The 11,367-nt window shown below is 38.8% G+C and overlaps 1 long non-coding RNA gene across 2 annotated transcripts; it reads right to left on the bottom strand.

Annotated features, from left to right (window-relative positions):
• Window positions 1–7,289: 7,289 nt before the first annotated feature.
• On the bottom strand, window positions 7,290–9,743 carry LOC128524557 (uncharacterized). 2 transcript variants are annotated; one of them, XR_008360539.1, is made up of 3 exons: window positions 9,645–9,743; window positions 8,817–9,107; window positions 7,290–7,684 (listed from the first exon to the last, which is right to left on the bottom strand). It is a non-coding gene; the product is annotated as an uncharacterized LOC128524557 (long non-coding RNA). The 2 variants fall into 2 exon arrangements; XR_008360540.1 differs by having other exon boundaries at window positions 8,817–8,915.
• Between the last annotated feature and the right edge of the window lie 1,624 nt (window positions 9,744–11,367).

Raw genomic sequence — 11,367 nt, 5'->3', positions numbered from 1 at the left:
TACTGCTTATCCTTTACAGGGTCACCGGAAGTCTGGATCCTATTCCAGGGGACTTTAGGCACAAGGCGGGGTACCTCCTGAACAGGGTGCCAATCCAGTGAATGCATGTGCACACACACACTCACATACACTCTACAGGCAATTTTTAAAAACCCATCAACCTAATCTGCATATCTTTGGACTGTGGAAGGAAACTGGAGTACTCGAAGGAAACCCACAAAGCTTAGGGAGAACATGCAAACTCCACGCGCACAAACCCGAGCAGGGAATCGAATATTCGACTATATGTGTTCTACTATTTACTTTGCATGTTGTACCTATATTGTCTTTGTTTATTTATTTTTGTAATTTTACATGTACACACACACACACATACTGTACATACATACATACATATATATATATATATGTATGTATACACCTCTATAATCTCTAACACTAAGGGGGAACATGTCCTCAATCTAATTTACATTTGCCTGTACTGGCATCCTTTGCTGGTGTGTCCACTATTTAGTGAAATTCAAACTACACCCACCTCTATGTACTGTCAAACAGGCTGCAGCCCCAGATTGCAGAAGGGTTTAAAGGCATTGCATGCATTACATTTTTTCATTTGGGTTTTAGGAGTACACCACTTTCCACCGGGACTCTAGTGTGAGCAGCGTATTCGCACAAAAAGTATGCAAAGCATCACCAACTTTAGGCATTAACTTAGCTCTGACATATTGCTGAACTTTTCCTCAATCTTCTAATGAAGTAGAGAAAGAGGCTCTAAACTAGTAGCTGCACATCACATCATGTAGCAGTGTGCAGGAGAGGAGGGGAACACAGCCTCACAGCCTGTTTGCTTTTCCTGATTATTCGCATGTCATATTGACATCTGAAATGACAACTTCACGGGTTGACACAGACAGACAGGCAGCTCTGACAGCACTACAACGTTCAACAGATGTCGAGTTCCCTCAGTCCTTTGAAACCAACATGACTGACAGGCAACAAGTAGCAATGTGTTGTTCCATTCACAGAACTTACAAAGGAACAGGAACAATGGGATAAAACTGTCAGAACCCAAAAAGCTCCCCCTAAAAAAACTCCCAGGAAAACATCTAGGGGTAGTAATCAAGGTAGCAAATGAGACAAAGGCAACAGCACATTTCGACAAGGCTACTGAAAGTGTTTATTATCTGTCCAAATGGGCAAGACACTTTTCACTCACAGATTTGCAGTTCTAGATAATAAGTCCTAAAGCACAAGCTAGAAGCCTGCTGACCCTTGGATGACCTGTATTTCTTAAATCTGACAGAGATGTGGTCAATGCAAATACGACTCCCATGAGGTGAAGGTGAAAAAGCCTCATGAGAAGGGTGCGGTGTTAGCATTAGGGCCCAACTGCAAAACAAACCAAAAAAAAAACCAATAAGGACAGACAATTCCAGTTGTGTCATGTCGGAGGATAATATCATGCCAACTAGCATGTACAAAGGCATCATCAGTATGACCACAAGATGAGTGACAAACCATAAAGAAGAGGAAGATGTCGAACACAATCAGTAGCGTAATAACGGCTGTATGTGGTAAAGGCATGAAGGACAGAATGGCAGGGATCAGAGAAAAGTGTGGGTGGAGGTACAGGGGACAAGAAAGCAGAGACAATTAACTTCCGATAAGAATAGACAGGTGTGTTGGGGAAAACAGAATTCAATATGATGGTGACGGTGGGAAGAGATGGATAAAAGAGAGAGATGTGGGATTGAGAGATAGGGCTGATTTAAATGAAGATGGCCATGACTGTAAATGAGAGGCTCCTCTTGGGATTCCAACTAATTAAAGCGTCCTCTCTTGGAGAGACAGAGATCACATTGACAGGCAGCTGTTGGTAAATGCTCAGTGTCAGAGGAAATGTCCCACAATGCATCGCTTCCAGAGGGGCTCCGATTAGACCACTAATTACAGTCTGGCCCTGTCAATGTCATTTAGATTTGCTGCCACAAACTATAATGTAGCGTCAGAACCGGTGCATGCAGGCACGTGCGTGCACACACACATATATATACAAGCACACACACATATACACACATAAACGGAATTCTGAATACAGGCACATTGATAGTGGTGTACACAAGCTTTGTTCACCATGTTATGATTCTTCATCTTATTTTGCTGACCTCTGCATGGAGTGGGTTCAAAAGGACCTGCACACAATCTAGCCTAATCTCGCAGTGCTGCACCAAGGGGGGAATTGGATCACCCCTGCACTGACCCAACCACAGTGACGCCCCGCTCTCCGTGGCCTCTGGTGTTGGGGTGAGCGTTCAGGACGTCCAATCCTGACCCTGCATTTCACCCCACTCCCTTCTGCTGTCTCTTAAATTTCCATAAGTCCCTGTCACAGCCTGTCTTTCTGTCTCTCTTACAAATACAAACAAAAGATGACGGACTACATTGTCATCTCTTTGCTTCATATACACGATAGAGTTTACACATTCATGTACTTACACATGCGATTAAGCACTGTGTGTTTTATTAGGCAGAGAAACTCTAGATCAAGCGCAGAATCTGCCATGTTACATATCTGTCAAGCTGCGATAAATTCTGGAGAGAAAAAAATTGACATACACAGGCATAACATATAAGGAAGCAGGTCAGTTTTTTTTCCACAGAATGGTGCATTTTAGAAGGCACCCTGCTGAGACGGTCATGCTGAAAGCATAGAGACAGAAATGACTGATCACACATTTCTCATCCAGTTTTCACTCAGTCTTAGAGTGATACTCCCCCCATGACCACCAACAGAAAAAAGCCGCCATACACACAGAAATTATTGTGTAATATTTATTTTGAATAGCAAGAACAGAATAAAACAGCATGTGGTACAGGCGGTACAGTAACCTTGGGGGCCAAAACGCTGTTTTATTCTATATAAACAACAAACCTTCCCGAACGACAGTGACCTAGAGAGAGAGAGAGAGAGAGAGAGAGAGAGAAAGGGTGGGGGGGACAAAAAGACCCATCTTGAGTTCAGTATTCATTTAAATGCCTATGAATACAAGCTATTGATGAGAAATACACATCATTTTAAAAAGCCCAGCTAAAACCAATTCTATTTTAAAAACAATTACAGCTTTGAATTCATGTCCCATGTCTGAGGTCGTAGATGCTGTTCACCTCTCCATGGTTACTGTCCGCCTGTGTTGAAGTAATTATGGGCCGTTTTAGGCGAGACCCCCGTATTTGTGTAGCAGGCCACAGTCTTCGCATCTGCATGCTACCATGGCTACCCTGGCGGTTTTGTCTTACCATGACCTGTATAATGAGTGTCACATTAGCAACACAACAAATCAAAACGCACAGCTGTCGGCCATATCGTGTCATCCGATTTTAATTAATATGATAAGTAATGCTTATTAGACAAGCCTGCTTCTCTATCACTTTTCAATTTGCAAAAATTTGGGCTGGGATAAAAAAGCTACGGGGGGTTTGTGTGAATAAAAATGAATATGAACTGATGTTACACACCATCCATTAAGCTTTATAAATAAAGAACACATGCCAACATTAGCTCACATTCAGACCTTCCAGTCAAGTGAATCTTCCCATTTCCTGTAAATCGGGAAATTTTTTCATTGAGCAGGAAAAGTTCCTGGCACTAATCGCTACTCATTTTTTCTGGCTGACATCCTCACTTCTTTGAGGCAACGGAAATGCAATCATTGGCCTGTTTCACCTCCACATTGCCACCCAAACCTTGCCCTCTCGGGGGAAGGGAATAGAGAGTGAACCCCTACTGACTGAAGCATATGAACTTATGAGACTCTTTGATTAAGCTAACATTGCTAATCAATGGAATATTCAGTGGGTTTCCTGCATCACCGCTTTTTCCCTGCTAGGCCTTAATTGGCCTATTCTCTAGTAAGTAAGATGAGTTCACTTCAGCAATTGCCAAAATCATCTATATCATACATACAAAAAACATACAAACAGATGTGTTCCTTCATTCACATGTGTACACACACACACACACACACACACACACTACCAACAAGAAACAGAGAGGAAGGAAAATTGTGCACAGGAAAAAGAAAAAAAGCTGCTTATAAAAGGGCATATTTTTTAACAACCAAATTGAATTTGATTGACTTAAAGAAAGTGAGGGCCAGTGAAAATAACTGCATCTGCACAAACAATAGAGAGAATATATGATCCAGAGCCAGGACACACAAAAAAACTCAAATTAAGGCCTTCTCAGAATTAGATTTCAGTTGGTTGAGGAGTAGATTATGTTCTATAATAGAGGCAATTGTAAGTGCTTATTGAAGTTCCAATGAATACCACCTATATTTAAAAAAAGAAAAATGCCTCACTGTTCCACTGTTGAATGCAAAAAACGTAAAGCCCAGTAGTGCAACAGCGATCTCCAGTATTTTATATCATGTTGCGGTATACAAAAAGGTACTAAAAACTTACAGCATACAATTTTAAATAAAGCCTCTGGCTGAAGTTATGCCCAGTTTACAACCGTTAGACCATGCAAAACAAAAAAAAATACTTAAAAAAAATTTTAATGAAAAAAAAATATATAAATAAATAAATCCTGTAAATTGTGATGACCATGTCCAAGCGACAGTGCTGACACATTTGTAAGTGTCATTCAATTGAAGAGAGCAGCACTCCTGCCGAAATAGACGCCATTACCAGCCTCTCCATGTAGCACTACTGACTTGGAGCGTCCTCTCTGACAGGGATGTGTGTGTGCATGTGTGTGTATTTGCTCTGACAGGTAGAGTGATAGCAGCACACACCTCCACTCCTTCTGTCAACAACACTCAGCACTCAAGAGCACACTAAAACACCACTGCAGATAAAGTACATAAATATTAGTGTAGTGTAATGTGTGTGTGTGTGTGTGTGTGTGTGTGTGTGCACTAGTGTACATGTGGGGGCCTAAATGAGCTTGTGTGTAAAAGTGTTATATAGATGTACTACAGTACAACAGAACAAAACACATTTCACTAAAACACAGCAACAGCTTATTTAATTACATGCTAGTAGTATAACTTAGATAATGCAGACACTCCACTGTCTATCTGACTGTGACGTACTGTATGAGACCGGTGTTAAGAATTGCTTCTTTTTAACTATTTAAATCAAATGTATTCGCAATCACAAGAAAAGTCAGCAATAGAAATAACTGAAAATCTCTCCACTCTTTATATGTCAGACTTACTCCGACATACTTACCACATTGTCCACTTTATGTTCACTGTTCATTTATGTATTTATTTAATCATTTAATAATGTGGCAGCAGCACAATGCATAAAATCACGCAGATACAGATAAAGATATTTTTATTTGTGATGATAACCATGGCAAGGCAGTTGGTATAAGAGGGGCCAGCTTGCATATTTCAAACACTGCTAATTTCCTGGAATTTTCACCCGTTAAAATTTTCTCTAGAGTCTACCCAGAATAGCTATGAGCAATGGTAATGTGTATGTGGAAACCTGGTACTGTGTGTGTGACAAGAGAGGTTGGTGGAAAATGGCCAGACTGATTTGAGGTGCCAGGAAGGATATAGTAACTAAAATAATCAAACAAAACATCAAACCTTGAAGTGGATGGGCTTCAAAGGCAAAGGATCACTTCAGGTTAAACGCTTGTCAGTCAAGAACAAGAAGCTGATGCCATCATGGGCACATATTCTCTCAAACTAGAAAGCTGAAAATCTTTTAATCGCCTGTTTTTTCCTGAATCAAACTGTGCAGTTGCAGTGAGCCTGTGCCAATGATAGCCTCAAATTTTTTTTTCACACTAACAGATGTTGAACCTGGTGTGGTCTTCTGCTATTGTAGCTCATTCTCCTCTGATCTCTCACTCATCAAAAAGGTGTTTCCACCTGAAAACCCTCCACTCATTTAAATTTTTTTTTTTTTTTGCACCATTCTGTGTAAAATTCCAGGAAATCAGCAGTTTCTCAAATACTTAAACCAGCCTATCTCATACAAACAATTATGTCACAGATACCATATCAGTGAGATCACATTTTCTCTATTATGATGTTTGTAAAGATTAACTGAAGCCTTTAACCTGTATCTGCATGATTTTATGGGTTGTGCTGCTGCTGCCACAGGGCTAAATGTTTGGATAACTGCATAAATGAAAAGGTGCATGGCTATGTTTCTATTAAAGTGGACGGTGCATGCAGAAAATAACTGACTCTTGTCCTACAAGTACAAGGTAAGTCATCAGCAACATGAATGGATTTAACAGAGAGTCAAGAGCATGTGGATTACAGATAAGGACAGAAAAGATATGGAGAATAAATGTAGATTTATATGAACGATGCATAAAATACAGCAAAGGTATGATCACAGCACTTGCTTAGAACATAAAAAAATAGAGACTGATTGAATCTAAATCAAAGAGGTAATGATGTACATACATTTTTCAGTCTGACCTTTGATTTGGAGCAATGGATCACTGTGAATAGCTTTATCAGAGTCATTGACTGGCTTCAACAATCATTAGCATCATTAGGAATAATTAATTTGCTGTTATTTAAAATCAATTAAAAGCAAATCCCACTGCAAATTGGAATTTTCTATAAACGAGAACAAGGTTTGTTCAAATGTATTAAAGATGTTTTATTTAATTCATTACATAAACAGCATAAATGTATCAAAATATTTTCATTTGTCCCAACTTACCATGTCTTGCAGTCTGTGCTTGAAAAAATACTATAGCAAATACATAGGCTACCATTCAGAAGTCAAAGCAAGGCGTGCAAGATTTAGATCTAGATAGTCTATTTAAATTAATCCCCCAACCTGATTTTCCACATACTGTATATTTAACCAAAATATTTACCCAACTATATTAATATATAAACTATTTATCTCTATATACATTGCACAAAAATACAGCGCTTATTTTTTTTTGCATATTCAATGTATATGTACTGTATGTATATAGTTATATTTTTATTAATACACAGGCATATATCCTGCCAATTGTTATGAATGTTTGCCTATATTTTTGCCTATATCCAATTTTTTGCACATCATAGCATTTCCTACACTGTAGTTACTGTATATACACACTGCATTGACATGTTGCACAATATTTACTTATTAATTGGACTGCACAATACCAGTTTTGCACTGAATATACACTACTATTTGCAGTTCTGGCAGAAGCTAAACTGCATCTGAGTACCTGTCCTATGCAATGATATATGCAAAGTATTTTTTGGCAGCAAGATTATTTTATTGTGCTAAATCTATATGTAAAAGTGTCAGTCAGTGATATTCAGAAATTAAAATATGCGATACAAAAACTTAAATGAAATGTTTAAATAAAAAAGAAATATGTGACTACAATTAGCAATATTCCACACTTTACCTTTAAATTCTATCACAGCACCATCATAACATCAGCATTTTCCTTAAAATACACACAAGCCGAGATAAACAGTAAAACTCCATTTTACAAAAACTCAGACAACAAAGATCAACAATCTCTCTGCCCAGTGTGCAAACATCAGGACTGTAGGTCCTGTCACTAATCACCAGAATTAGATAAAACAATGGAGGTTAATGGTCCGTGTGGCCCAGCAGCACATGAAGAATCTAGATAAGAGTCAGGGCTGTGTATCATGGCTCTCAATAGAGCCATTACTCTCTCTTCCTATGAAAGAAAACAGAAGGGAATAGCAAGGGAACAATCAATGCAAAAGAGAAGCACTCCTTCACAGTTAAATCTGCAAAACTTATTGTAAAGTCGAAGGCAGAAAGGGCAAGGGTCTAGTTCTAAAACACAACCTTTTGTATCCATGTCACCTTCACCACTGATGTATAATGGTCTATTACAAAAGTGTGAGGCCAAGCTCTATACAATTAGCCTATCAAATCCGTAATGGCCAGATCATGAATGGGTTATCAGAAGTAGAGATAAAATTAATTTATAACCCTAATAATGATTCACAACAAAAGGGCTTGTTTGTGCTGAATTTCACACTTTCTTTCTTTATTGTATAGACTTTTACTGAAATACAGAGAGAGAGAAAACAATAGAAACAAAATGTATTTTGTTGTTGTTTTGTTGTCGGTGTACACTTTTTATGACTTTATTCTTTCTGGAACTTAAGACACCATCGGAAATGCATTTGCTGCTTAATAGGCTTAAAGTAAGAGCATGATGGAATTTTGAATAACTGGCCAAACTGTACAAACTATGTATTAGGGCGCATATGCATTTTACCTAAGAAGACAAATGGATACTGGCATGCAAGCAAGCATTTAAACAAGGCTAGTATTAAAATTCATATTCAGGCCACAGAACAGGATGTCCAAATTCTAAATGACAAATAGGCTGTGACGACTAGAAAATAGCACGCAATTTCCTTTTCACTAAAGCAGCCAATACAATGTCCCAAGGATCGATACAAATGCACTGTGAGACTCTGACCATTACTCTGATTGAATCTCCGCTGTGATGCTCTCATATGACACAAACTCAGGTACAGCACTCTACTATATAGGCTGAGGAGATGGATTAATACAGTCTTAAAGCTAAAACTGATGGCTTGCCATCTCTGCCATTGGCCTCTATACAGAGTGCCCGTCGCTGGTAATGTGTATCAGTTTTAAGAGGCTGGGCTCAAATAAGTAAATGAATAAGCAAGTAATCAGGTCAGAGATAAAGTGGAAGAATGAAGACCAGCCTAAACCCACACTAAAATACATGAGAACACTGAGGTCCTCCAATACACACGGAAAGTGAAAGGAAAAGAACCAAGAAGCGAATAAAGATTGCTTACTTAAATGTGACATCTGGGCACCTGTCAATCAAATATGTAATGGCTGAGCCTGAGAAAGTGCAAGAGGACGGGAGAGGGATCATCATGGATACAGCTCAACTAAAAACACACACAGCCTTAAGTCAGACACGCTCTGATTTTTTAGTTTAAATTGTCAGTCAGTTCCTCTTCCTCCCATATTCCCAGCCTGGCTCCGGGAGTACTCCTGCAAATTTCTGTTTTCTCTCTCCAACACACCCACTTGGAGGACAGTGTATGATGTGAGAACTGACCAAGTTCTTCATCTTTTACCTGAAAAAAGTCGTGAAGTCATGGGGTACTTTCAAAATGATTTAAAGGTTCACTACATCAAGGCATACATTGACTAGTAAAGGTACAGCTTAGTACCTGCTATTTCTGAAAATGTTCCTGATGGCCATTCTTTCCCTTTAAAACCTGTATGCAATTAGGTGGGTTTTTTTGTTTGTTTGTTTGTTTGTTTGTTTGTTTTTTGCATTAGCCCAAGTATATGTGTGTGAATCTAGAATATTCTATGGTTGTAGGGCATCTTCTATAAATATTTGACCTAGACAATATAAAGGTACCCCAAAGTCATTCGTAAACACATTGTTACACGTGATTTATATAAGCTTGGGACCCTCAGCTAGTAAACTCTCTACAGCTCAACCGTTTGACAAACCGTTCAGGTGTATACCTTCAGTGGATAAACTCGGATGAAAACTGCTGCCGCCGTACCACTTTAACTAAGAGATAACTATGGGTCATACTCACACACTAACCAGCCTTTTATCACCTCCATTACCTTTATTCACACTTAAATCTACTTACTGTTGTGTTTCCAGTGTACACAGTTTGAAGTAATGCGAAGGCTTTTATTCTTGTAGCCCGTGTGTTTTAGTTACACGTGGATTTTAGTCAGGTCAGAATGTGTCCGGGTCGACATCACTGTCCAGGTTTTGTTGGGAAAACGTATCAAGAGCGCCATCTAGTGGCTTCTAACTCGAATACGGCGTTAACAGTAAACTAATAGAGCTACAGTTACTCTCTTGTTACTTTCCAAAAGTCTATTTTTGTCACACTTGTGTGAAAACATTGGAACAGATATCTGTTAATTCTCAGATAGCCTTAAAACGTAAAAAAAAAAAAAAAAATCGACAAACGTAAAAAAGCGACAAATGTACAGTCTTTGAGAATGTGAATTAGCCTCTTTTATTGTCTCATTTGTCCCAAATAATTTCACCGGGCTACTTCTGCCCCCTGCTGTACAAACATTAACTCTACAACAAGGTTTTTATTTTCTGGTCTGTCTCAGAAATGAGACTCAACGCGTTTTTTGTTTTTTGTTTTTTCCGATTACCTTATTGTTTTTTCACTCGTGGCTCTACCACCTTCCACACACCGGTCACTTTACTGACCGCTTGTGAATAATCTTTTCGGACGTTTTGTCACTTTTTGTCATGTTGAAGTGTATCGAAGTGCAGTAAGTAATTAGGACATTACTGCCGATAAGGACTAAACCCTGTCTCTGTGCAATATACTAATACACTGATCATGTTTATTACATAGTACACATACTAATACTGAACCTAATTTAGTACTACTTCGTCTTTTTTTAATGCTACTTTGTTCTGCTTTCATGTACTGAAATGATGTATATAGAGGACTGCTTAGACACTACAACCTCACAGTGTGTGAGACACAATTATATAGTAAGTAAAAAGTGTAAACAATGTGTATATTTTATATTCTATATATATTATATAGCATCCTTGTTTTTTCTCATACATTTTCATGAAAAAGTCACCTGGAATAAATTATACATTGAGGATTTGTTGGCTGCTACCATTATATAATATATATACTCTTACTCACTCACTCACTCATCTTCTATCTCCTGTATTCAGGGTCGCGGGGACCTGGAGCCTATGTCATGAGGCTTAGGGCACGAGGCAGGGTACACCCTGGACAGGGTGCCAATCCATCGCAGGGCACACACATACACACATACACACCAATTTACACACTACGGGCAATTTTGGGAACGCCCATTAGCCTAGCCTGCATATCTTTGGACTGGGAGGAAACCGAAGTATCCGGAGGAAACCCACCAAGCACGGGGAGAACATGCAAACTCCATGCACACAGAGACGGAAATCGAACCCGGACCCTGAAGGTGCAAGGTGACAGTGCTAACCACTACACCACTGTACCGCCTCCATTATATAAAGTTGTCATTAATTAACAGTGTTGAATCTTAAAAATAAAAATTGTTTTGGTTTTTTTTTTTGTTTGTGGCTACCTCTGGTTACATTTGTTATTTCATAATATTAATATCTTCAGTATTGATCTACAATATAGGAAATAGTAAAAAAAAATTTTTAAAAATCAAGAAAACCCCATGAATGAGTAGGGGTGTATAAACTGTTGACTGGTGCGATATATATTGTACTGGACATCTCAGAGCCCTGCTGATAAACCCATTATTTAAGTCTGACCAGCTACTAGAGCACTGGCCAGGTTGAACAAACTGGTAGTCTGTCCTTGCTGTCTA

This window comes from Clarias gariepinus, chromosome 5 (genome assembly GCF_024256425.1).
Source record: "Clarias gariepinus isolate MV-2021 ecotype Netherlands chromosome 5, CGAR_prim_01v2, whole genome shotgun sequence".
NCBI lineage: Eukaryota > Metazoa > Chordata > Actinopteri > Siluriformes > Clariidae > Clarias > Clarias gariepinus.
Note: the sequence above shows the minus strand (reverse complement) of the source record. Positions and strands in the feature narration are given on the sequence as shown.